This window comes from Eptesicus fuscus, chromosome 25 (genome assembly GCF_027574615.1).
Source record: "Eptesicus fuscus isolate TK198812 chromosome 25, DD_ASM_mEF_20220401, whole genome shotgun sequence".
NCBI lineage: Eukaryota > Metazoa > Chordata > Mammalia > Chiroptera > Vespertilionidae > Eptesicus > Eptesicus fuscus.
In genome coordinates, this window is record NC_072497.1 from 12,488,516 (window position 1) to 12,515,679 (window position 27,164).

At 60.0% G+C, this 27,164-nt stretch overlaps 2 long non-coding RNA genes across 2 annotated transcripts; both read left to right on the forward strand.

Moving 5' to 3' along the window:
• Window positions 1-1,351: 1,351 nt before the first annotated feature.
• Window positions 1,352-2,111, forward strand: LOC129147065 (uncharacterized). Its single transcript, XR_008555414.1, has 3 exons — window positions 1,352-1,412; window positions 1,527-1,673; window positions 2,059-2,111. It is a non-coding gene; the product is annotated as an uncharacterized LOC129147065 (long non-coding RNA).
• Window positions 2,112-2,164: 53 nt separating this feature from the next.
• LOC129148345 (uncharacterized) lies at window positions 2,165-4,860 on the forward strand. The gene is made up of 2 exons (XR_008555411.1): window positions 2,165-2,289; window positions 4,488-4,860. It is a non-coding gene; the product is annotated as an uncharacterized LOC129148345 (long non-coding RNA).
• Window positions 4,861-27,164: the final 22,304 nt, after the last annotated feature.

A 27,164-nucleotide genomic window follows, 5' to 3' on the forward strand; every position in this document is an offset into this window, starting at 1 on the left:
GACCAGAACGGGGGACGACGTAGCCAAGGCCCCCGGGACCCCCGAACCGCCAGAGATCGGGACCTGGGGTGACCCCTCAGCAGGGGTGGATCAAGTCCAGGACTCCCTCAGAGCAAATGCGGTGTTAACCCTGAGTTAATGAGGTGTTAACCCTAAGTTAACAGAGTTAACAACCCGCAGCCAAGGCGTCTTTTCTCCCAGGGCGCAGCGATTACACGTGGGTGCGCCCGGCCAGGGAGGCTCAGTGGTTGAGCTTCGACCTGTGAATCAGGAGGTCTCGGTTCTGATTCCTGGTTCGATGCCCGGGTTGAATGCTCCATTCCCGGTGTGGAGGTGCAGGAGGCAGCCGATTCTCACCCTGGGTGTGTATCCCTCTCCCCGAAATCCATAAAATTGTGTTATTTTCTTTCAGAGGGGAAAACGGTGGCGGCTGTGCCGGCTTGCAGGGCTGCGGGTGGGGACAGGACGGCCTGTCAGGTGAGGGGCAGCGGCAGGAGGCCTGGGAGGAGGCCCTTCAGTCGGAAGAGAAGTTACTGTGTCGGGAGGACCCTGTGCTGGGGCCGCCTGACCGTGGCTGCAGGGTCACTGGCTGAGGGCGAGGGTTTGAGTGCAGAGGCCCTCCCTGAGTCCCTGGAGCCTCTGTTGGTTGGTAAGTTCTCCTCCAGACTCCAGAGACGCCCCCCGGAACGTGACCAGAACGGGGGACGTAGCCAAGGCCCCCAAGACCCCCGAACCACAAGAGATCGGGAGTCTGGCTCTTCTATTGTTTAGGTCTGGACATGGAATAGCATGTTTAATTAATGCCGCCTCCGTAGGGCGCAAGGCATTCTGGGAAGTGTACCTGACCATGTCCGCAGTGCACGCTGGGAAGGGTGTCTGAGCCCCGCCCAGGGGTGTGTCTGGCGGGAGGCCCTGGGCGCCTTGGGCCGGGAGGCGGGAGGTGTAGGGATGGGGAAGCTGATGGTGGAGCTGTTGGAGCAGGAGGCCGCAGCACACAATGCCTGGCGGGACCTAGAGCTGGGCCTGTGTGGTGAGTGCACCTTCAAACAGCCTGAAGAATGCCCTCGTCCCCATGGCCCTGGCCTCCTCGCCGTCGCCATGTTCATCACCGTGATCATGGCCACGGCTGACCCATAGCGTCATGGCAGCTGGGGCTTGGGCCTCTGTGCCAGTACCTGGCAGTGTTTGGCCTGGGTGATTGCTAAACACTTTTTTTTATATTTATTTTGAGAGAGAGAGAGAAAGAGAGAGAAATCAACGATGAGAGAGAATCATGGATCGGCTGCCTTCTGCCCGCCCCACGCTGTGGATGGAGCCCACGACCCGGGTATGTGCTGTGACCGGGAATCGAGCCGTGACCTCCTTGTTAACAGGTCGATGCTCAACCACTGAGCCGCACCGGCCGGGCCTAGGTAAACACTTCCTGAATGAATGCCAGCCGTAAGTCAATGACCGGGAAGTTCTGATGGGTCTCAGTGCCTTTCAGTCCTGTCAATTCTCCTGTGGGCTTTTCCTCTGTGTCACAGGATATAAAATCCCTGTCATCGAGAATCTGGGTGCGACCTTAGACCAGTTCGATGCCACTGATTTTTCTGACAATGAAATCCGGAAACTGGACGGCTTCCCTCGCTGAGGAGACTGAAGACCCTCCTGGTGAACAACAACCGGATATGGTGAGTGTCTGCCGGGCAGCGATCTGTTTCCCGGTGTAAACGCTGTGCCCGCTGCCGGTTCCACCTGCACGTCTCCTCTCAGGATGAGAAATGAGGGAACTTCTCTCGCAGGTGAGAGCTGAGCTTGGCCCTGGGCGGCCCAGCGGTTTCCACCCTTTTTCCTCTCATCTCCTGGCACACACCACCTCATCGCTCAAGTTCTGCAGCACACAGAATCTGACCCCAAAATAGACTCTTATTGACTTCAGGGAGGAGGGAGAGAGAAGCATCAATGATGAGAGAATCATGGATCGGCTGCCTCCTGCACGCCCCACACTGGGGATGGAGCCCACAGCCAGGGTGTGATCCCTAACTGGGAATGGAACCATGACCTCCTGGTTCCTAGGTCGATGCTCAACCACTGAGCCTCACTGGCCGGGCTGGGGTTCCTCCATTTCTTCGTGTCCTTAGACAGCGTGGGAGCAGGAAGAGCCCCTGACAGCCGTCGGGAAGCGTGGGTCCCAGCACCATGCGCTCTTGCTCCGCGAGCTCAGCATCCCGCCGGCCCAATCAGCTACCCCGGCCACCCCGAGTCCTGCCCCCCCGCACCTCCGGGCGAATCGTGGGCATAGCGAAGGTACGGTCAATTTGCATATTTGTCTATTATTAAGTTGAATTATTAGGTAGGATTGTTACTGGTTTTTTTTAAAATTTCTTTATTGATTAAGGTGTCACATATTTGTCCTCATCCCCCCATTCCCATCCCACACCCCTCCCCATGGATGCCCCAACTCCCCGTTGAACTTAACCGTTGGATAGGCTCATATGCATGCACACAAGTCCTTTGGTTGATCTCTCCCCCCCTTTCCCCAACCTCCCCTATCCTCCCTCTGAGGCCCGATAGTCCGATCGATGCCTCCTTGTTTCTGGTTCTGTTCTTGTTCCTCAGTCTATGTTGTTCATCATTTCCCCTAGATGAGCAAGATCATGTGTCACTAGAGATATACTTATAAGAACTGAATGTGAGACGAGCAATAATAGTTATGCTGATAGGCAAATGTATCAGTCTGTAGTGAGTTTCTTTCTGGACCAACAGTTCTTTAGAGACCCAATTTCAATGTCCACCAGTTCCTTATGTGTACATGTCAGCACTGACCCCTCAGCTCTGGATGGTGGACAAATGGTGGTTACGTAGGTCCGACTCCCTCTGGTTTGGTCTCGCCCGGACTCAGGGGCACGGCTTCACCCAGACCCAGGGGCGCGTGGCCTCTCCCAGACCCAGGGGCGCGTGGCCTCACCCGGACCTAGGTGCGCAAGGCCTCACCTGGATCCAGGGACACATGGCCTCACCTGGACCCGGGGTCGCGTGGCCTCTCCCAGACCCAGGGGCGCGTGGCCTCACCCGGATCCAGGGACACATGGCCTCACCCGGATCCAGGGGCACGTGGCCTCTCCCAGACCCAGGGGCGCGTGGCCTCACCCGGACCCGGGACCCAGCCTCACCCGGATCCAGGGACACATGGCCTCACCTGGACCCAGGGACGTGTGGCCTCTCTGTTACTGGGTTTTTTAAGTGTCTAATGGGTTTTGCTGTTGGTTTGTAATGCTAACTTGGGAAAGAAATCGTTAAATCGGATTATTCCTGTGGCCCGGTCCTGGCGGGCCTTTGGGTGGAGCGGGTCGCATGGCCATAGGAGACGGCCCTCCGCGGGGGGGCTGGCCGTGTCCAGTGTGGCAGCCTTGTCACGGGGGTGGGTTCCCTTTACTGGGGAGGTTTTGTTCTTGCCTTAAACCTGGGCTGGGAACCTTTCTCTGCCAAGGGCCCTCTGGATATTGACGTCATTCACAGGCCATGCAAAGTACGGACTTGAACATCAGCCCCTCTGTGTGGCCCAACATGTAGTCACTCCCCCAATGCCTCGGCAGGGCCAGGCCAAAGGATTTCTTGGGCCGGATGTTCCCACCCCTGTTTTAAACCTTAGTTGTTGTTTTTATGGTGTGTCTTTTAATATGTTTCTATTGATTTCAGAGAGGAATGGGGAGGGGAAAGAGAGAGAGAGGGGGAGAGAGAGAGAGAGAGAGAGACAGAGAGAGAGAGAGGAACATCAATGATGAGAGAGAATCATGGATCGGCTGCTCCTGCACACCCCACACTGGGGATCAAGCCGCAACCCGGGCATGTGTCCTGCTTGGGAATCGACCCCTGACCTCCTGGTTCCTAGGTTGATGCTCAACCCCTGAGCCCCGCCGGCCGGGCCCCTGGGAATTTTCTATGGAAACATTGATACAAACAGTATTTATAGCCATGGATTGAAACCGAACACGAGAGGACACGGTGGACTTGACCGCTGTGTGTACAGGATGGCTTAGTAGTTGGAACACGGGTGCGAGGCCCAGGTCTTAGCCTCCCAGCTCTGCCCTCAGTGAATTTCTGAGTTCCCACTTAACCTTGAATCCTCCTAGACTGTGGCCGGGCCCCTCGCTAGGCCGGCAGCTGGAAGGGCTGTTGGGGCTGGAGCTGAAGGTGAGTGAGCCGTTCAGATGGTGGTTCTCACAGGGTGTCCTGGGCCCTGGGGGTTGGAGGTCTGAACCCTGGCGTTATGTGCTCACGTCTCGCTTCAGGGTGTCCGTCGTGAAACACGCCTTTGCCATCTTCTTCTTTGATCGTCCCTTTCAGTCCCTGCCAGTGACAGCTGGTCTCTGACCGGAAGCTCCTCAGAGGGGCTGCTGGGCGGGGTGCCCTGTCCTGGGCCGGCACGCCGGGCCCCAGCCGGGCGCTCATCCCGAGCAGCTCCGTCCCTGAAACCCTGTGGCCCTGGCTTTGTGTCTCCTCAGGCCCCAGCAACGACGGGGAGGAGGAGATGGAGGAAGACACCGTCGCCAACGGCTCCTGAGTGTCCGCGGGGCCGGTGTCCTCGGGGCGTGGGCCCCAGCCGCCGGAGACACGGTCCTGCCTTGAACGTGGAATGATAGCGTGAAGCTTCGCTGGGGGGCTCCGACGGCTGCAGTGGTTTCTCATTCACATTCTGAGATCTCACCGCCTGATTCGCACAGAGTGGAATAGACACCCACTGCCTGCTGCTGGGCTGTGCGCGCAGTGGGTGTGTACGCCTTTAAGCGGGACCCGCAGGAGGCCTCGTTTCTGACCAGGCCTCCGTCTGTAAAACGTTTGGATGTTTAAACGTTAATAAAACTGGTGTTCACGGCAGCCGCTGTTTGCTCTCAGCTCTTCCTTTCTCCTGCACAAGCTGGCTGACAAGGCACAGAGGGAATGACTCGGGTCTCGGGTCTGTGCGCACCGTTGACACAATGCCTCTTGCCATTGACCAGAGCAAGCCACCAGGGCCGCCCCAGATCAGAGGCTGGGAGATGCACTCCCCCCACCTTGAGGCCACAGCGAGGGTAGGGCCGTAAAGAAGGACAAACTGGGGCCCTGGCTGGTGTGGCTCAGTGGGTAGAGCGTCAGCCCTTGGACTGAAGGGGCCCGGGTTCTATTCTGGTCAAGGGCACTTACCTCAGTTGTAGACTCAATCCCCAGCCCTGGATTGGGGGAGTGCAGGAGCCAACCAATTGATGTTTATGTTTTTTCCCCTCCCTGCCTCTTTAAAAATCAATATATCCCTAGCCGGTTTGGCTCAGTGGATAGAGCGTTGACCTGCGAACTAAAGGGTCCCAGGTTCGATTCCATCCCAGGGCACATGCTCAGGATTCAGGCTCAACTCCCAGTAGGGGGCGTGCAGGAGGCAGCCGATCAATGATTCTCATTGATGTTTCTATCTGTCTCCCTCTCTTCCTCTCTGAAATAAAAAAAATAAATAAAAACCAATGGAAAAATGTCCTCGGGTGAGGATTAAACAATAACAAAAAAGAGTGTCGAACTGTTGTGGGGTCGAACCCTGGAGTCAAAAATAAGACCACCGGAGGCTGCGAATTGACTAAAAAAGCAGGCATATTTCAGAACCTGGGCCAATCAGTCTCCCATGGGCAGTGACAGAGTTCTGGATGCTACCTTTGTTTTTGCAAACAGCACCAGAGCCGCGGTATTGAGCAGTTCTCTGAAATAACTAAGGTTCTAGGCGAGCGAGGTGACCTGGCACGCTGGTTAGAGGGACCAGCTAGCTGAAACCGGTGTGGCTCGGTGGATAGAGCGTAGGTCTGCGGACTGAGGGGTCCCAAGTTCGATTCCGGTCAGGGGCATGTACCTTGGTTGCGGGCACATCCCCGGTGGGGCGGTGCGGGAGTCAGCTGATCGATGTTTCTCTCTCATTGATGTTTCTGGCTCTCTGTCCCTCTCCCTTTCTCTCTGTAAAAAATCAATAAAAAATATTTTTTTAAAAAAAAGTATTAAAAAAAAAAAAAGAAGGGACCAGCCAGGCTCAAAAGGGAACCACAGAACGGCAACAAGCTGGAAACTGAAAGGAGAGCCCACCACCCATACACGCTGGTAACGTGGACTCTACTGAGGAGCAGTTAAGCCATCTGTCCCACTGCACAGACACATACAGGCACTGTAGCTCACAACATAGCATTTCAAGGCACTTGGTTCTTGCATGCGTTTAAAATGCATTTATTTTTTAAAACATATCCTTGCATTGATTTCAGAGAGGTAGGAAGAGAAACATCAGTGATGAGAATCATGGGTCAGCTGCCTCCTGCAGGCCCCCTATTGGGGATGGAGCCGGCAACCCGGGCATGTGCCCTGACGGGTTACAGGACCGTCAACAAGCGAATTTACCTTGGACCCAGCCACCCCAATTCTGGAAATTTCCCTCTAAGTCTTCCCAGCACAAAATGACACGTGGGCAAGGTTACTTATCCTTTGCTACGTTGTTTGTGACAGTAAAAGGTTAGGTCCACGTGTCCGTTTATAGAGGAAGAGAGAAAACTGAGGGAGCATCCTTCAAAGAATGAAACCCTGCAGGCATAGACCAGTGAGCGAGAAGCGCGCCCTCTGGTGGGAGGGAGAGGGTACCGCATGGTGCGGAACAGGAAGCAGAGATGTTTGCTGGTGTTTTTATAGCCAAACACCACAGGGATGCACAGGAAATAAAAGTGAAACCCTTAGGGGGTTATTTGGAAAAGACGTTAGCGAGGTTTCCCAACGGATGAGTTAAACTTTCCATCTGATTTTTTTTCATTATGTGAACATATTATCTATCTGACCCTCCTCCATAAGCACCAATTTCCCCCAGTTGAAGCCCTAAAATGATGAGCAGAATATTGATTGGTCCCCGAGACCATAGATCCGACGTGAGGGCTTCTGTGGTGCAACTGCTCCTGTTTACCGGGCGTGGAAACAGGCACAAGGGGTCCCCCCCGCGTGGGACCAGTGAGAGCCTCCTCAGACCATGGAAACGCTCACACTTCCTTCCGAATCCATCTCTCCTTCGTCTCATTCTTGCTCCCCCCTGCACTTCCTTTGTGCAGCGCCCGTACCCCTAGGGCCTCGTGCCAGGTGTGTGCAAGACCAGATGTGTTGCCGAAACCGGTTTGGCTCAGTGGATAGAGCGTCGGTCTGCGGACTGGAAGGTCCCAGGTTCGATTCCGGTCAAGGCATGTACATTGGTTGCGGGCACATCCCCCGGTGGGGGGTGTGCAGGAGGCAGCTGGTCGATGTCTCTCTCTCATCGATGTTTCTAGCTCTCTATCCCTCTCCCTTCCTCTCTGTGAAAAATCAATAAAATATATTTAAAAAAAAAAAAAAAGACCAGATGTGTTACTTCCTGGTCCATCACAGCGGATTTCTAATGACCACCGTTACCAGCCTTTCCCAGGGTGACACCGTGGTCCCCGATTTTCGGTGACCCTGTTCGAGGTGAGGATTGGAACCACAAACACTCAGCTGGGATCTCGAAAGGGACTGAGCAAGCGGCGAGGCGGGGCTCAAGCAGCCCAGATGATCCCGGTGCCCAAATCGGTTTGTGAGCCGTGGCTCTCGGCTCTCAGGTGGGAAATGGGTCCATTTCCCCAGCAGACGGATGGGGAAAGTTTGGACTGGAACCCGGATTCTTTGTCCGCCGCAGTGGAAGCAGGAAGCCGCAGACAGAAGGTGGACTAGCCAAGGTGGCGGTTTGCTGAAGAACAAGTACAGACTCCCACGTGGGGAGAGGGAAGGGTCCCACTGAGCTCCTTTCCCTGCGGCTCACACATAGCTGTCCCGGCTAATGCTGCGGGTTTTGCACATACCGGTGAAGAATGCAAAACCCGCAGCATTAACGGGCACACCTTGTAAAGGCTGCAGATCCATGGGCCTTGATGTCCCCTCTGATTGGCCACTATTCCCTTAGACTGGTTACTATGGTAACTCCTGAGCTCAAAGGTGGAACCTGACATGGGACCCGTGAGGTTCTCCCCCTCCTTCCTTATTGTTTTCCTATTTCCCCTGGGCTTCCTCCTTCTCCTTCTGGAGGAGGGTCTCCTTCCCTTTATTTAGGAAACATAGGCCTTTTGCTGCTCCCAGCTGCCTCATTCTATGGAAATGCAGCTGTTGCAGCTGTTCGGCTCCCCCATTCTATGGTAATATGCCTTCTGCGGCTCTGCAGCCCTGTGCTTCCCTCCTGGTCCCCTTAATTCCTAAAATTCCCTAAGCCTGTCCTATGTTACCCCTGACATTCCTGTTTCAAGGGGAACAGCACCAGCCAGTGGAACGGGGTTGTAAGGGTCCTGGGTGCGGGTGGGGAACGTGTCCCCTTGCAAACCTGCCCGGGTCACAGCGGCAGAGCTCACACTGCAGGGGTGGTGAGGCCCTCGGGGCAGAAGTTTGGGGGGGGGGAGGTGGCCCACGTTTTCTCTGCTGCTCTCAAAATGCTCCCTTTCATCTGTGTGTGCTCATATGAACTGTGGGTGGCAAGTTTGTCTGCACACATGGTTTGCCTTGCTTGTGTGCCCACAAGAAATACTCCAGTGCCCCCACACCTGACTCAGGGCAAAGGGAAGGGAAGTCCCAAAGGGAACATGCTTTTATGGCCACTGGAGTCCACAAGTCCCAGCTGGGCCTGGGAGCCAGCTGCTGCCCGAGACAACGGGGCAACAGGAGCAGATGATCCCCAAGCAGCAGCATCTGTTTTCTTCTCCCCGGGCCCTGGGGTTCGAGGCGGTTTCCAGGGACTTGCACTTGCTTCAGTGAGAAATGGGCACGTATGCTGCATGAGAAATGGGAACGTGGGCTCCTTCCCGTTCTCCCCCCCTCCCCCCCGACCCCGTGGGGTATAATGAGGCCACGAGTAATGTGTAAGCAGACTGTGAGGCCTGGCCAGCTCCTTGGACTAAGAAAGGCCACAGAGCAGCTGCTTGTAGGCGTGAGCCCGCATGGTCGCCGCTTGCCCCAGGACACAGCTCCTCCCCCTGTGGGCCCTGCCGGGCTTGTCTTCCGTCTCCTATAGAACCTTGCAGTGGGGAAGTCGGGGCTGCGGCAAAACGGTGGCACCGGCAGGCAGCCCCTGGTGCGTCCCATCTGCAGGCCGCGTGGGACACAGAGGAAAACTTGGGTGCAAAGGTAAGTCCTGCTGTAAACCCGCGTGTTTCCCAGCCGGTGCTCTGGGCTCTTTGCATGATAGGTGCCATGGCCACGTGCATTTCGTTTCTAGATGTTTCGTGACATGAAAGCAAGCGCTGCAGGTAGGAGCGGGTGAGCATGGGGAGCAGGTGAGGAGCTCTGTGTGTTGGGCTCAGACACTTGCCTAGAGGAGAGTCGGGCCCAAACCACCTCTGCTTCCTTCCTTTGTCAAATGTCCTGAGAGCGAAAGTGACAGAGCCTCAGGGACTCCAAGGAGAACTGTGATTCCCCCCTTTGAGCCACCTGTGTCCCCAGGGTCCAGCCAGGGGACAGGCCCCTCGCCAGGTGTATGGACCAGAGAGGATTTTTAACTCAGCCAGGTAAGGTAGGAAAGGGAAAGGGGAGAGAAAGCATAAGGTTGGCAGGTCTGATTGGGTGACATCTAGGTCCCCGCCCAGCACGAATCACCAGGCACCCCTCGCCTGTGAACACTGTCCCCAAGGACGGGGTCTGGGCACACTGGGCCTCCTGTCGGGTTAGTGGCTTCTGCTCCCGCGTGGCTCTGGGACAAGTGTGTTCCGGCTCGGTCTGCTGGTCTGCGGGCAAGGAACCCGGCTGTTAGATCCTTAAAGGTAAAGCACAAGAACTAAAACACGCGGAGAAAAAATAAAGACGATGAGAGTGTGTTTTCTGTGTTAGGACCCGGTTTCGGTTCTAGACTACAACCCGGCTGGGCCATTGGAATCCCTTCAGGACTTGCAAGGCTTCGGCTTGGCGGTCAGTGCACGCCCGGGGGCAGAGAAGTCCTCCCGGAGCCCGTGCTCGCGTGTCCGGGGAGTCTCCACGTCCCCATGGGGCGCCGGGAAGTCGCGTGGGGAGCGTGTCCCCCTCCGCGCAGCTTCCTGGAAAAAAAGAATTCCAAATGCCCCTTTTGCGGCCAGGGTCTGGCCGAGCCGGCCCGGAGGTCCCCGCTGGACGCCTTGGGGCCGTGCTGGCCGCTTTCTACCCGCTCGGAGGCGGACAAGAGACGCTCCCAGGTGAACGAGATGAATTTGGGGATGTTGGGGGGCCGCGGTGCTCTGTCGCCCACACCCCCACACTTGAGATGCATCTTTCTTTGACTTTTACCCAATTGTCAGTCACCACGTTGTGGCCACTTTTCTATCGCCGCCTTCGTCCGTGGCTCCGGAGCAATTGGGAAGGGCTGAGATTTGATCTCGCTGCCCGAGGCAGAGTTCCAGGAAGCCGGAGGCGATATCAGATTGCCCCCGGTTACTCTGAGTGTCCGTACTTGGTCCGTTCTCCGGAGATTGTGCCTGCAGGCATATAGGAGAGCTGTGCCTTGGGGCAACTTCTGGCTGAGCTGGGAGCTTCCTTGGAGCCGCGTACCGGCACCGCCGGGGGTCCGTACGCGGGAGCCGCAGAGGGTCCACTCTCGGCCGCGTGGGCCAGAGGTGCTGGTGACCCGTAGGTCTTGCTTGCTCGCTCGCGGGAGCGTCCGCAGGAGCCGTAGGAATTCACCTGGCCGCCGGGGCCGCGGGGGCCGCTGCCCTCGTGGGGTCTGCCTTGCTCGCTCTGTTCGCTCGTGGGAGCTCCCGTCGGCAGGAGCCGTAGGGATTCACCCGGCCGCGGGGGCCGCGGGGCCGCCGACCTCGTGGGTCGTCCTTGCTCGCTCTGCTCGCTCGCTCGTGGGAGCTCCCGTCGGCAGGAGCCGCAGAGGGTCCGCCGGGCCATGGGAGCCGCGGGGGCCGCCGACCTCGATATGGGGTCTGCCTTGCTCGCTCTGTTCGCTCGTGGGAGCTCCCGTCCGCAGGAGCCCTAGGGTTTCACCCGGCCGCCGGTCACGCGGGGGCCGCCGACCTCGATATGGGGTATGCCTTGTTTGCTCTGGTGCTCGCTCGCGGGAGCTCCCGTCGGGAGGAGCCGCAGAGGGTCCGCCGGGCCATGGGGGCCGTTGGGGCCGCCGTCCTCGTGAGTCTGTGCTCGCTCTGCTCGCTCGCAGGAGCACCGGTCAGCAGGAGCCACAGAGGGTCCGCCGGGCCGTGGCGGCGCGTGGCCGCAGGGGCCGCCGACCTCGTGGGTCTGCCTTGCTCGCTCTGTTGGCTCGCTCGTGTGAACTCCCGTCGGGAAGAACCGCAGAAGGCCCGCCGGGCCGTAGCGTGGCCGCGGGGACCGCCGACCTCGTGGGCCTGGCTTGCTCGCTCGCTCGTGGGAGCTCCGGTTGGGAGGAGCCGCAGAGGGCCGGCATGCCGTGGCGGCTGTGGGGGCCGGCGACCTCGTGGATCTGCCTTGCTCGCTCTGCTCGCTCGTGGGAGCTCCCGTGGCCCTGTCCAAAGGAGCCTTTGGGGGGGTCTACTTGGCCAGTGGTGCCTGAACCGTGTGTGCCCGATTCTTATGCAGGAGCCGCAGGGTGTCCGCATCCGTGGGCCCGGCTGCGTGGTGTACGATGTTTCCTGTTGCCGCCTTCCTCCGTAGCTACGGGGCAATTGGGAAAGGGCTGAGATTTGATCTCGCTGCCCGAGGCAGAGTTCCAGGAAAGCCGCAGGCGATATCAGATTGCCCCCGGTTACTCTGAGTGTCTGCATTTGGTCCGTTCTCCGGAGATTGTGCCTGCAGGCATATAGGAGAGCTGTGCCTTGGGGCAACTTCTGGCTGGAGCTTCCTTGGAGCCGAGTACCGGCACTGCCGCGGGAGCCTCAGCGACAGAGGGTCCACTCTCGGCCGCGTGAGCCAGGGGTCCGGCGACCCGTAGGTCTTGCTTTGCTAGCTCGCGGGAGCGTCTGCAGGGAGCCGTAGGCTTTCACCTGGCCACGGGGGCCGTTGACCTCGTGGGTCTGCGTTGCTCGCTCTGCTGGCTCGCGGGAGCACCCGTCGGCAGGAGCCGCAGAGGGCCGGCGGCTGTGGGGGCCGCCGACCTCGTGTGTCTGCCTTGCTCGGTCTGCTCGCTCGCGCTTGGGAGCTCCCGTCGGGAGGAGCCGCAGAGGGCCCGCCAGGCCGTGCCAACTGTGGGGGCCGTTGACCTCGTGTGTCTGCCTTGCTCGCTCTGCTCGCTCGCGGGAGCACCCGTCGGCAGGAGCCACAGAGGGTCCGCCGGGCCGTGGCGGCTGTGGGGGCCGTCGACCTCGTGGGTCTGCCTTGCTCGCTCTGCTCGCTCGTGGGAGCTCCCGTGGCTCTGTCCACAGGAGCCTTGGGGTCTACTTGGCCAGGGGTGCCTCTGACCCGTGTTTGCACGACTCTTACGCAAGAGCCGTGGGCCCTGCTGCGTGGTGTACGCGATGTTTCCTGTTGCCGCCTTCCTCCGTAGCTACGGGGCAATTGGGAAAGGGCTGAGATTTGATCTCGCTGCTCGAGGCAGAGTTCCAGGAAGCCGCAGGCGATATCAGATTGCCCCCGGTTCCTCTGAGTGTCTGCACTTGGTCCGTTCTCCGGAGATTGTGCCTGCAGGCATATAGGAGAGCGAGCTGTGCCTTGGGCAACTTCTGGCTGGTGCTTCCTTGGAGCACAGTACAGGCACCTCCGGGTGTCCGTACACAGTGCCGCAGAGGGTCCACTCTCGGCCGCGTGAGCCAGGGGTCCGGCGACCCGTAGGTCTTGATTTGCTAGCTCGCGAGAGCGACTGCAGGAGCCGTAGGGTTTCACCTGGCCGCGGTGGCCGCCGACCTCGTGCGTCTGCCTTGCTCGCTCTGCTCTTTCGTGAGAGCTCTCGTCGGCAGGAGCCGCAGAGGGTCCACCGGCCATGGGGGCCGCGGGGGCCATTGACCTCGTGGGTCTGCCTTGCTTGCTCGTGGGAGCTCCCGTGCCTCTGTCCACGGGAGCCTTGGGGGTCTACTTGGCCAGCGGGTGCCTCTGACCCGTGTTTGCTCGACTCTTACGCAGGAGCCGCGGACGGGTGTCCGCAGCCGTGGGTCCGGCTGCGTGGTGTACGCGATGTTTCCTGTTGACGCCTTCTTCAGTTGCTGCGGGGCAATTGGGAAAGGGCTGAGATTTGATCTCGCTGCCCGAGGCAGAGTTCCAGGAGGCCGCAGGCGGTATCAGATTGCCCCCGGTTACTCTGAGTGTCTGCATTTGGTCCGTTCTCCGGAGATTGTGCCTGCAGGCATATAGGAAAGCTTGTGCCTTGGGGCTACTTCTGGCTGGAGCTTCCTTGCAGCCGAGTACCCGCACCGTCGCGGAGACGCAGAGGGTCCACTCTCGGCCGCGTGAGCCAGGGGTCCGGCGACCCGTAGGTCTTGCTTTGCTAGCTCGCTGGAGCGTCTCCATGAGCCTTTGGGTTTCACCTGGCCCCGGGGGCCGCCGACTTCTTGGTTCTGCCTTGCTCGCTCTGCTCGCTCGCTCGTGGGAGCCCCCGACGGCAGGAGCCGCAGAGGGCACACCGGGACATGATGGCCACGGGGGGCCATTGACCTCTTGGTTCTGCCTTGCTCGCTCGTGGGAGCTCCCGTGGCCCTGTCCACAGGAGCCTTGGGAGTCTACTTGGCCAGGTGTGCCTCTGACCGTGTTTGCCCGACTCTTACCCAGGAGCCGCAGGGTGTCCGCCGGGCCGTTCCTCTGACCATGTTTGACCGACTTACAAAGAAGCCGCAAGGTGTCCGCGGCCGAGGGCCCTGCTGCGTGCTGAAGCGATGTTTCCTGTTGCCGCCTTCCTCCGTGGCTCCGGGGCAATTGGGAAGGGCTGAGATTTGATCTCGCTGCCCGAGGCAGAGTTCCAGGAAAGCCGCAGGCGATATCAGATTGCCCCCGGTTACTCTGAGTGTCTGCACTTGGTCCGTTCTCCGGAGATTGTGCCTGCAGGCATATAGGAGAGCTGTGCCTTGGGGCAACTTCTTGCCGAGCTGGGAGCTTCCTAGGAATCGAGTACAGGCTCCGCTGGGAGTCCGTACGCGGGAGCCACAGGGGGTCCACTCAGCCGCATGAGCAAAGGGGTCCGGCAACCCGTAGGGTCTTGCTTTGCTAACTCGCGGGAGCGTCTGCAGGAGCCGTAGGGTTTCACCTGGCCGCGGTGGACGCCGACCTCGTGCGTCTGTGCTTGCTCTGCTCGCTCGTGGGAGCTCCCGTCGGCAGGAGCTGCAGAGGGTCCAACGGGCCGTGGCGTGGACGCGGGGACCGTCGACCTCGTGGGTCTGCCTTGCACGCTCTGCTCGCTCGCTCGTGTGAGCTCCCGTCGGCAGGAGACGCTGAGGGACCGCCGTGCCGGCTGTGGGGGCCGTCGACCTCGTGGGTCTGCCTTGCACGCTCTGCTCGCTCGCTCGTGTGAGCTCCCGTCGGCAGGAGACGCTGAGGGACCGCCGTGCCGGCTGTGGGGGCCTTTGACCTCGTGGGTCTGCCTTGCTCGCTCTTCTGGCTCGCGGGAACACCCGTCGGCAGGAGCCGCAGAGGGCCGGCGTGCTGTGGGGGCCGCCGACCTCGTGGATCTGCCTTGCTCGCTCTGCTCGCTCGTGGGAGCTCCCTTCGGCAGGAGCCGCAGAGGGCCCGCCGGCTGTGGGGGCCGTTGAACTCGTGGTTCTGCATTGCTCGCTCTGCTCGCTCGCTCGTGGGCGCTCCCGTGGCCACGTCCACAGGAGCCTTGGGGGTTTACTTGGCCGTGGGTGCCTTTGACCATGTTTGCACGACTTATGCAGGAGCCGCATGGTGTCTGCGGCCTTGGGCCCTGCTTCATGGTGTACGCGATGTGTATCCTATTGCCGCCTTCCTCCGTGGCTCCGGGTCAATTGGGAAGGGCTGAGATTTGATCTCGCTGCACGAGGCAGAGTTCCAGGAAGCCGCAGGCGATATCAGATTGCCCCCGGTTACTCTGTGTGTCTGCAATTGGTCCGTTCTCCGGAGATGGTGCCTGCAGGCATATAGGAGAGCTGTGCCTTTGGGGCAACTTCTGGCTGGAGCTTCCTTGAAGCCGAGTACCGGCACCGCCGTGGGACCCGCAGTGTCCACTCTCGGGCGCGTGATCCAGGGGTCCGGCGACCCGTAGGTCTTGCTTTGCTAGCTCGCGGGAGCGTCTGCAGGAGACGTAGTTTTGCACCTGGAGGCGGGGGCCGCCGACCTCGTCGTTCTGCCTTGCTCCCTCTGTTCGCTCGTGGGAGCTCCCGTCGGCAGGAGCCACAGACGGTCCACCGGACCATGGGGCCGCGGGGGCCGCCGACCTCGACAAGGGGGTCTGCTTGCTCGCGAACACGACAATGTGTCTGCCTTGTTCGCTCTGCGCGCTCGTGGGAGCGCCCGTGGCCGCGTACAGAGGACCATTGTTGGTTCTAATAAGCCGGTGCTGCTTCTGACCCATGTGTCTGCCCGCTTGCCCACTAAGACTTCCGCAGGAGTCGACCGAAGGTTCACCTTCCGTCGTGGCCGCTGTGGGCACTGCTGCGTGTTGCACGAAATGAATTTTCTATTGCCTCTTTCCTCCGTATCTACGGGGCAATTGGAAGGGCTGTGATTTGATCTCGCTGCAAAAGGCAGAGTTCCAGGAAGCCGGAGGCGATATCAGATTGCCCCCGTTTACTCTGAGTGTCCGCACTCCATCCGTTTTCCGGAGATTGTGCCTGAAGGCATATAGGAGAGCTGTGCCTTGGGGCAACTTCTGGCTGGAGCTTCCTGGAGCCAAGTACCGGCACCGCCACGGGGACGCAGAGGGTCCACTCTCGCCCGCGTGGCCTGAAGTGCTGGTGCCCCGTAGGTCTTGCTCGCTGGCCGGAGCGTCCGCAGGAGCCGTAGGAATTCACCGGGCCGCCGGGACCGCGGGGGCCGCTGCCCTAGTGGGGTCTGCCTTGCTCGCAGGAGCCAAGGTGGGTCCACCGGGCTGCGGGGGCCACCGAACTGGATATGGCGTCTACCTTGCTCGCTAACCCGACATGGGGTCTGCCTTGCTCGCTCGTTCGTGGGAGCTCCAATGTGCCGTGGGGGCTGTGGAGGACGCGGGGGCCGCCGACCTCGTGCTTCTGCCTTGCGAGTAGAGGCTCCCGCCGAAAGGAGCCGCAGAAGGTCCAACGGGCCGTGGGGGCTGTGGAGACGCGGGGGCCGCCGACCTCGTGGTTCTGCCTTGCTCGCTCTACTCGCTCGTGGGAGCTCCCGTCGGCATGAGCCTCAGAAGATCCAACGTGGCTTGGCGGCTGTGGGGGCCGACGACCTCGTGGGTCTGTCCTCGCTCTGCTCGATCGTGGGAGCTCCAGTCGGCAGGAGCCGCAGAGGGTTCGCCGTGCTGGTGGAGGCTGTGGGGGACGGCGACCTCGTGGGTCTGCCTTGCACGCTCTGCTCGCTCGTGGGAGCGCCCGTGGCCCCCTAGAGAAGACCCTTGGGGGGTGTAATAGGCCGGGTTTGCCTGACCCATGTGTCTGCCTGTTCACCCACTAAGACTTCCGCCGGAGCCGCCCGAAGGTCCACCGTCCGTGGGGGGGCTGTGGGCCTGGCTGCGTATTGAAGGAAATGAATTTTCTATTGCCATCTTCCTCCGTAACTACGGGGCAATTGGGAAGGGCTGAGATTTGATCTCGCTGCACGAGGCAGAGTTCCAGGAAGCCGCAGGCGATATCAGATTGCCCCCGGTTACTCTGAGTGTCCGCACTTGGTCCGTTCTCCGGAGATTGTGCCTGCAGGCATATAGGAGAGCTGTGCCTTGGGGCAACTTCTGAATGAGCTGGGAGCTTCCTTGGTTGGAGCCGGGGGTCCGTACACGAGAGCCGCAGAAGGTCCACTCTCGGCCGCGTGGGACAGATGGCCGGCGACTCATAGGTCTTGCTTGCTCGCTCGCGGGAGCGCACGTCGGCAGGAGACGTAGCGTTTCATCCTGCAGCGGGGGGCCGCGGGGCGGGGGGCCGCCGACCACGTGGGTCTGCCTTGCTCGCCCTCGCTCGAGGGAGCGCCCGTCGGCAGGAGCCGCAGGGGATCTTCCTGGCCGTGGTGGCTGTTGTCCGCTGAAACTGTTTCTACCTTGCTCGCTCTGCTCGCTCGTGGGAGCGTTCGTGGCCCCTTCCACAGGGCCTTGGGGGAGCACTTGGCCGGGTTGCCTCTGATACGTGTCTGCACGCTCGCTTTCTAAGACTTCTGCAGGAGCCGCCCGAAGGTCCCCACCGTCCGTGGTGCCCGCCCACCGTCCTGGGGGCGGTCGTGGGCACGCCTGCGTGTTGAATGATGAATTTTCTATTGCCCCCTTCCTCCGTAGCTCCGGGGCAATTGGGAAAGGTCTGAGATTTGATCTCGCTGCACGAGGCAGAGTTCCAGGAAGCCGGAGGCGATATCAGATTGCCCCCATTTACTCTGAGTGTCCGTACTCCATCCGGTCTCCGGAGATTGTGCCTGCAGGCATATAGGAGTTGTGCCTTTGGGCAACTTTGGCTGAGCTCTGGGAGCTTCCTTGGAGCTGGGTAACCAGCACCGCCGCGGATCCTTACGCGTGAGCCACAAAGGGTCCACTCTCGGCCGCGTGCGCCCAGGGGGGGGCCAGCGACCAGTAGGTCTTGCTCGCTCGCAAGCGCGTCCGCAAGAGCCTTAGTGTTTCTCACGCCCGACGGGGCCGCAGGGGCCGTCGACCTCGTGGGGTCTGCCTTGCTCGCTCTGCTTGCTCATGGGACCTCTGAAGGGAAGGGATTGGAAGGCGTTTGACAAGCTTGTCCCTTGGATACTGTGGGTGCCGATCATCTGATGAGGCTTCTTGCGGTTTGTTGCACGAGGTGGGGCCGGCCCACCCTCTACTCGGATTTCGAGGAGGCTGCGATCCTCCGGAGGCTCCTGATCCGGAGGTAATGGGTGCGGAGTGGGCCCAATGCATGAGAGCTCCAGGTCCTTGGCTCTATGATGGTCGCGGCTGCGTCACGGTGCTTGCGTGTACCTGGCAGGGTGATGGCCCTTTGCATTAACCAATTACCCATCGAAGTGCTGTGTGGTTGCCCAGAAGGGCAACCAGCACCCGCTGCACCCTCCAGGGCCCACTCTCTGGGGGAAGAGGGCGTTAGCTCATACTCCAGCGGGCCCCGCTAGAGTGGTGCCTGTTATGTGTCTTGACAAGTGATGCCGTGTGTGGTTCATCCAGGCCACAAGCTGCAGAGCCCGAAATCGATCTTTTCTTACGTGAGGGAGACGGGCTTGCCCATTCAATGAATCGCAAACGAGCTCGTCGGCTCTGTGCAGGGTGTAGTGGCTTGAAAACGATTCACCTCACGGCTCTGCCTCTGCTGCCGAGATGCCCACACAGGGCCTTGCATTCATTCGGGCCCCTGGTTCACCTGGTGCGGTCCTAGCAGGCCCCGCTTGAAGGGCACCGCACCGCAGGTGTCTTCAACCTCTTCCAGGGCTGCCGCCTACTCGCGCGCGGGAGAAAAGCGTGAGGCTCCCGCACCAACTTCCGCTTGCCATCCCGGAAGTCTCCGCGCGGAGGCGGGCAGACGCCTTTGCTATGCAGTTGACAACGTCGTCCTGCAAGACAGGTCTGGGGGCCAGGAGGCCCTCTGCTCCTTGCTGCCCGTGGAGCGGAGGCGTGGGGCTGAGGCTCGCACGCGGATGTTAAGCCAGGTGCTTCTGGTGGAGATGGAGGTAAATGTGGCGGCAGAGCACGGGGGAGGAAGGGTGTTCCCCCGGAGGCCTTGCGGGCTCCATAATGGGTCACGCACGGGGGTCGGCGCCCTTATCGGTTCGCCAAGTATTGTACCAGCAGTTTTTGGGTGTCTGTCATCGCAACTACGTGCCCAAAAAGTTGTGGCCGCACGTGCTGGGTAGGCCAGCGCTCGCCGTTACCACAGGCGCCAGAGCTCCGAGTGGACCTGGACCGGGTGCTCCACGCACGGAGGGAGGCAAAAGCAGCAGAGGTGTGTAAGGCAATTTTGGGAGTCGTGAGGGGCTCGGCATTCCCATTCAAACGGAGACACCGTGGATGGCGTTTTGCTCAACTTACCTGGGGATCTTCCTTGGGCGGAGGAGACTTGGACGTACCCTGTGTGTGGCTCATAGAAGGCCCCTCGGTAGTAAGGTTTTTTAATCCTCACATGGAGACACGGACGGAACCCTGCCTTCACCGTTGGCGAGGGGCCGGCATAAGCGGTAAAGGGAAAACCTCACGGGGTAGGGCGGCCACCCACGTTTCGCTGTGGGGGCCGCTTCCGAGAAAGTGTTTCCATCCCGATCTCAAACGGACCTTCCTGAGGCCCTGCCCAGCTCTGGTTCGCTACCTCGGGGGTCGACCAGATGGCCCTTTGAGCTGCCCGGTAGTCTAAAAGGGGTGATGTGAGGGATTGGTGACCGGTCCACCCCTCGAGGATGCCCGTGTGACCCGTGGCGAGGCCCGGCCAACAGGCACGGTCATTTTTTTATCTGCAATGGGCGTTTTGTACCACCAGGTTAGTAAGGACCCTGTGGTGGGTGGCTGACCAGCTTGATTCTGTGGATGGACCACGAGGCCTCTGTGTTTGACTACGGTCGTGCACCAGGCTCTGCCCGCCTGCGCGGATGACCCGAGTGGGTCTGCAGGAGGTGGACGTAGCCCTCGGCCACGGTGCCGTGTGTGGGCCCCGCTACCCAAAGGCGCCGAGTCCGGTTCTCACTCGTGTGATCCACGCCCCAGACTCCTCCTTGGGCTGTCGCGGGCCCCAGTACCTAAAGGTGGTGATTGCGGTCCTCACCCGTGTGTGATCCACGCCCTGAACAAATGTGCCTGGCTGACCCCACTTCGCAGGCCCCCCTTGGCCTTTTCGCGGGCTCCAGTGCCCGAAGGTGGTGAGTGCGGTTCTCACCAAGGGGCTCCGTGATGCCCTTCGGCGCTCAGTGGTGGTGGGCCCTTGGTGACCACGTTTCACAGCCCTCCGGGCTGGTTGACTCAACTGAGAGCATTTCCTGTTCTTCCTGGTCTGCAGGGAACCTTCCCCGCTGCTGCTGAGCTGGACCTAACCCGTGTGGTGGGTGTCCTTGCTGGAAGGGGGTGTATTGTGCCCGTTTCGGCTTGATCCTCCCTGCCTGGGAGTGGTGTGTGGAGGCCGGGGTGTGCACTCGGTGGCCCTCGCTCTCCCTGCTCATCCTCGTGGCGGTGTTTGCTTTCAGAATCTGAACCCTTAGTACACTTGTCTCCCTGTGGTGTGGGAGCTTGGTCCCTGCTGGGCCTGCGATGATGCCCATGGGTGTGGAGTTCACTCATGTCCCTGTTCTGCGTTTGTGAACCCATCTTAAAAGCTTACCGCTGTGGTTCCTGGTGAGCCAGCCCTGTGGTGAGCAAGGTGCGGTGGGCGCCTGGGGGAAGTGTTGACCGGACCAGCTGCCCACAAAGCCCACGGACCTTAGAAGCCAGTGGTGGCTCAGCTCTCCTGTGTGCAAAGGCATGAGACGGTGTTTCCGACCTTGGTTATTGGGGACCTGGAAGCTCAGGGCGGTCCTGGTGGGGCCTCCCCTTCCAACCCTCTCCCTTGGCTTGTAGACTCGGAACTGAGGGGCCTGTGCCCCCATGCTGGCTCCCTGGGCTCCAGACTGGTTCTTGTGGCGCTGGAGCTGGGCCTAATGTGATGGCTGCTCTTGCTGCCCAGAGTGTGCTCTTTGCCCTGCTGCTCCGTGGACGGCAGGGGTGTGGTGTCTACTGGCCCTGCTGTGACGGGTGTGGTGCTTGCTCTTTGGCCCCGACTCCCTCTGCCCCTGGGTTGGCAGCTGGTACGGTGGGGCCACCTGGGCCTCCTGCAAATGTCGGAGGCTGCTCTGCGTTGTGATCAGGTTTCCTGTTCTGCTTGACCCTCCTTGGAGCTATTGCTACAGCTTCTGCTGAGTTTGGGGCCAGGAGGTGTGTGCAGTTAGGCTCCTCTGATGGGTTCTGGGGGCCCACCCAGCTGCCTATGGCTTTGTTATGCTCTGAAGTGAATGCGTTTCCGCTGGCGTTTTTACTGAAAACTAAACGTGCTCTGAAAGGGGCAACAAGGCCCTGCTGTGGACGCTCAAGGCGGTCCTCTGCTTTTGTACCAGGGCTTGGGGCTCCGGGCGGGCCAGTCTGACGTTGTGCCCTGGTGAGGAGGAAGGTCTAGCCACTCCAGCTGGTCCTCCATGCAGGCACCAGGCGGGTGAGGCCCCATGGTGTGCGGGCCCTTGCTTTTCGTAAGCTGGGCTGAGCTTGGGCTATAGTTGGGGCCCCCCAGCATGCCCTGGGCCTCGGTGGCGGCACCCTCCTGCCAACGGTGGGAAGAAACCCATTGGGTTGTATGCTCTTTACCCCCATTGCAAGGGGTGTCCCCAGCACCTCAGGCCCCGCTTCTGTCTCCAACTGCTGCCGTCAGCCCTCCGTTTGGGCAGGCCTTGTTGCGGGGCAGCCTGGTCTTTGGACCCCAGGGGGATGTCCCAGCAGACCAGCCTCTGAATGCCGAGGCGGTCTTGGGTTTTGTTGCCCCAGGGCTGTCATGGTGCTCTCGGGGGCTGGACCTTCTCTGTGTGGGCATGTGCTCTGCTCCCTCCCTGCTTTTGTGGGGCTGCTCCTGTTGTGTGGGAGGGGCTTCTGCCCTGAAGTGTGCCCCAACACGGTGCCTTACCCCACCGCACGGAGAGGTGGAGAGGCTTCTTGTCTGCTGGCCGGTTTGGGGGGACGGAGGCTGTTTGGACGGAGATGGGATGGATGGGGCTGTGGGGCTGTCTTCCTGTTGGTGGGCAGGCAAGGCTCTCCGTGGTAGCAATTCCGTTCTTACCGGGGTTAGAAGGTGAAGTAGGCTGGTTGTATGGGTTCCTTTGGGAAAGGAGGGGTGTCCCTTGCTGGGGTCGACCAGATGGCCCAGGAAAAAAAAAAGCCAGCCACAACGGGTCGACCAGAAGGCCCTGCAAAATTTCGTCCAAACGGGTCGACCAGATGGCCCTGCAAAATTTCCAGTGCAAACGGGTCGACCAGATGGCCCAGCAAAATTTTTGCTCAGGCATCCAGGCAGGGGTGGTGAGTGGTCCCGCCCCCTCAATATCTTAGCCAATCAGAAAGCTGCACTGTACCTTCCCTGCGCTCTCAGCCAATCAGAATGAGTATGCTAATTAATCAGCCAATCAGAGTGCGTATGCAAATTAACCCAGCCAAGATCGGGTACCCAGCCTACTCCCAGACGCCCTTCAGGCAGAGGCTTTAGGCTTGGGAAGGGGTCAAGACTGATCCGAGGATCCTGAAGCTTTTTCAAGACGTGTTTTTCAGAGGATCTGACCTTGCTTTTTCTTGTTCTCTTCCCCTGAGGATCTGTTTCCATTGATCTTTTCCCCTTCCCTCGGACCCCAAGCTCAGCCCCTTCCCAAGACTCAAGCCTCCACCCTAGGCTTGAGGCTTGGGAAGGGGTCCTTCCCCCTTGCCCGGAGCCTCCGGTCGCAGTCTCGACCCCTTCCCAAACCTAGTCTTTAGGCTTGGGGCCTAGGCTTGAGGCTTGGGAAGGGGTTGAGACTGCCATCAGAGGCTCCGGGCAGGAGTGAAGGACCCCTTCCCAAGCCTCAAGCCTAGGGTGGAGGCTTGAGTCTTGGGAAGGGGCTGAGCTTGGGATCCGAGGGAAGGGGAAAAGATCAATGGAAACAGATCCTCAGGAGAGGAGAACAAGAAAAAGTAAGGTCAGATCCTCTGAAAAACACGTCTTGAAAATGCTTCAAGCAAGCTGTCCTTTTTCATGGTGACTGGCACTGACCTAAGCAATGGGGTGATGGGGCTGGCGCCTGGCCCCGATCAGCCCGTTCGCCTCGAGCAAAGGGAGGCCAGACTGAGGCTTAGGTCCGCTCTCAATGGGGAGCGGGCTGAAGCCATCCGAAGGACAGCCCCTGAGGGCTCCCAGGATGTGAGAGGGGGCAGGCTGGGCTGAGGGACCCCTCCCCATTCGTGCACCGAGCCCCTAGCTGTCCAAGGATGTGCTCCAAAGTAACATCGAGTTGGGGAGGGGGCGTTTACAGGGATGCCGGTCAGTCCCCACAAAAGCAGCCCACCAAAATGGACAGACCCAAACCTTCCCAGAGCAGGGACGTCCCCAGGAAGCCCGAGGCTCTGTGGACTAAAAGGACTCATGTTTTGGCTCAAGAACGGCCAAAGTCCAGAGGAGCCACTTGTGCTGGATTTGCACTGCGTTTTCTCCATTTCTCCATTTTTATTTTTTTTTAAACTAGGGGCCCAGTGCACGGCCTCATGCACCTTGAAAGGAACTGTGGGCTGCAAGGTCACCACCACAGGGGCGGGTCGCGGCCCATCGTCTGCGGCCCCCAGGCCCGTCTGCTGGCAGCCCCACTCCCACCGGCACGGCAAGGAGCGATTGGGGCCATCAGCAACCGGGGCGAGTGGCAGCTGCTGCCCCAATTGCCCCTCAGGGGCAGGAGGAGGTGGAGCATCGGGGCCAACAGCCGGCACTGGCAGCAGGTGTGAGCGGCAGGTGGAACCACGGTGCGCGGGACCGCATGACAGCGACCAGCACCCCTACCTGAGCACCCCCTGCTCCACCACCCCAGTGCAGGCAACGCCCGCCCTGTTCCTAGCCTTTGACTACAGCGGTGTGTGTGTGTGTGTGTGTGTGTGTGTGTGTGTGTTGCCTGTACTGGGCTTATCAAGTTCGCAGCCAAGGGGCGGAAAGCCCTCTCCCCCAGGGGAGGGGGGCCCTGGGCGAATGAGACCCTCTCATGCTCTCCTTGTGCGATTTCCTATTGGGGGGGGGGATCCTCTTCGAGGAATGTCTTTTGGTTCTCTTTTTGCTTTTCCCTACTTCCCTAATGCCTGCCTGGGATCCCACAGTAACCCTTGGGCCCCCCCCCCCCCCCCTTCACCCACCATGATTTTTTTGTGAACCTATATGCTTCAATTAGTCCCAGAAAGGTACTAGTGCTAACTTTTGGGTCACCGGAACCTGGGCAGCCTTGTCCCGGGTTCCAGCCGAGCTGGATGAGGCGCACAAACAAAAGCCACCCTCTGGAGGACTGACCCTCCAGGCTTCCTCGGAGGGAAGAGGGGAGCCCGGGGCCTCTGCGCTGGAACGAAGAAGCGGCGGTCTGCATTTCCTTTCGTCGGCTACCTGAGTACAAGACATTTCTTGAAGCCCCTCCCCCGAACAAATCGCACAAGGACAGCATTGCCCGCAGCTGAAAAGACACTGCCATCATTGCTATTTCCATCTCTCCCTGTCTATGAAATCAATATAAATATTTTTAAAATAAACAGGAAACCAAAGTCTACTTCCACTTTGGAGAGGGAGGTGTGATTACAGGAACGTTGCTGACTGTTGAGTCAGCTGACAATAAAATCAACCAAGTGTCGTTTTTTTTGTTTTTTTTTTTTAAATATATTTTATTGATTTTTTACAGAGAGGAAGAGAGAGGGATAGACAGAAACATCGATGATAGAGATACATCGATCAGCTGCCTCCTGCACACCCCCTACTGGCGATGTGCCCGCAACCAAGGTACATGCCCTTGACCGGAATCGAACCCGGGACCTTTCAGTCCGCAGGCCGGTGCTCTATCCACTGAGCCAAACCGGTTTCGGCCCAAGTGTCGTTTTTTAACCTACATTTTTCTGCCCCAAATGGAACGGCAACAGCACACGCCTTTCCCTGCAGGGTTACTGGTGGAGGTGGCTGTGGCGGGTGCCTGGGGCTGTTTCCCAAAACTGCTCTCAACCCGCTTGAAAGGCTTACACTTGGACTTGGTCGTTTCTTGTTGCCCAGAGAGCCAACAAGCCAACAGACTGGCTGGCCGTGCAGGCCCACGGCCCACGGCCCACGGGGAAGGAGAGGCAGGCTTGTGGAGTTTTGGGACCTCTGCTCTCTCCCCGCACCCCCAACCTCGGTAACCACGGTGACTCCGATGCATGACCACGTGTGTTTGATGCTGCTGCTATGGAAACGGTAGCTTCCGGTCTGACCCGTGAGAAGGCCACCCTTTCAGAGGCAAGGATTGCCAGAACAAAGGAGCGCCTGGGGACCAATGAGAATAGAGCGACTGGGAAGCCCTAAAAACCCACACCTGAGTTTCTCCGCACTCACTCCAGGCCTCGGGTCACTCGGGGTTAACAGGCAGACCCGTGAGTGACCTCTCCAACCGAATCCACCTCCAGCAAACAGCTCCGCCCTGGGACAACCCATCATCGCACCTTCCTTCGCCCCGTTCCGTTCCGGAAGGGTCAAGTGGTTCCGCCCACACACACCCACACACCCCGATTGCCGTCAGGTGCTCCTTCCTCTCACCCACAGCCTCCACTCGCTATCTATCGGGACCAGGTACGAACCCACAGCAGCTGCCGCCGGGCCGGCTGCCTCTGCCCGGAGGCCCTCAGGCGGGCGGAGAGCTTCGGAAAGACGGCCTCCAGGAGGATGCAGCCCAAGACCAGGCGCCAGCCGTCGGCGGCCAGCAGGGAGCCCACTGCGAGCAAAAAACACCAAAAAACAAGTTTGTGAGAAACGGAAAAGACAAGCACTGCTGACTGGGGGATCGAGAGGAGCCGAGCCACCTCGGGCGGACAGAGGCCTCCCACGCCCCGGAGCTCGGGGAGAGGGGGACGGAGGGGGACCCGGGAGCTGGGAGCGAGGGCGGGCGGGGAGGGGGCGCAGCGAGGCCTGGAGGCGCACGCTAGGGCCCAGGGGTCCCAGGGGCCGCAAGGACAGGGCTTGCTTTCCAATAGGAAAATAAATAAATTGAAAATGAAGCGGCCGGTCGCCGCCGCCGCCGCCCGGGGAAGAGCGGCTCCAGGAGGGAAAGGCCTCCCAGGCCCCGCCCCGCCCACGGGGGCGCCCCCCGGCTCCCCTGGGTCCCGGGGTTCGCGGCGACTCACCGGTGACGTGCGGGAAGCGCAGCCCCTCCGACTCCAGAGCCGGACGCGCCGACAGCGGCTCCCGTCCTGCTCCGTGGCGGCCGCCGCGCCGCCTCAGCTCCCTTTGTTGACTTCCGGGTTTCGGCCCGCCCCTTTATATATGACGTGCGCTCGGGGGCGTGGCCTCGGCCTCCCCGGCCAATGGCGCCGCAGCACAGCCAGGGAGCGGCGGGCACAGCCGGGTTGGGACGCGTGACAGGCGTCCCGGTCCGCTCACACCGGGTGTTGAGGTCGGTGGGGAAGCCGCCCGGCCCGCTCCCGCCGCCCGCGTCCCCTTCTGGGCTAAGAAAGGCCCGCCGATCGCCGTGCCTCTCCTCCCGGCCGCCGTCCAGGCCTCTGGGGGCGGGACGATCCCAGCGATGGCCCCGACACGCCCGGGGTCACCGTCACAGACGGTCCCCGGCATGACCGCCCGCCCCCTGCCCGCCGTGTCCTGCACCCACTGCCCGAGACTCCCCTCTCTGACCCTATTTGACATGGGACTTGGGGTGTGTGTGTTTTTCCCAGAAGGTTTGGAAGGGAGCACACCCAGCCGTCCCAACAGCTAGCTGACGATCAGTAAGGTGGTTTTTAGAGAGAGAGCCCATAGGCCCGGTGATGCCCAGCCTAGTCCTAGGGCCTGACCTAAACTGCCCATGGAACCTCTCCCAGAAACACGGTCAGCCAGGCTGGGAAGTTCTGACCGGGCGCCAGGAAGGTCATGGTCACAGTCCCTCGGCATCCCCGCTCAGGGAGAAGATGCAATGTGATAAAACCCTCTCCATTCCCTTCCTCCAAAGAAGCTCTCATCTAAAAAACAAACAAAAATCCCTTCTTTAAAAAAATACCCCCCCTTCCCCCCATTTTATATGTGTTTATTTGAGCCAAACTAACATATACCGGGGAGCAGGATCTCACATGCCCCCCTGTCCTTGTTCTTTTCTTTTTCCTTGGTAATCCCCACGGAGTGTATTTTCCCATTGACTTTTAGAGACAGAGGCAGGGAGGGATTGGTTGCCTCCCGCACCCGCCAACAGGTGGCAGGGACTAGTCTGCAACCCAGGTACTTGCCTTACACCGAATCGAACCCGGGACCCTTCAGTCCAGGGGCCAGCGCCCTACCGACTGAGCAACACCGGCCTGAGCTCCTTTCTCTTTTTCATCAGCTCCTTTGCCCCCACCTTTCTTCCTCTAAAAACCTTCCATTTTCTACAACCCTTCTGAGTGCCCTTCCAGTTGCTGCATTCGATGCTGCCCGATTCATGACTCCCCCAATAAAGACCATGACATCTTTTTA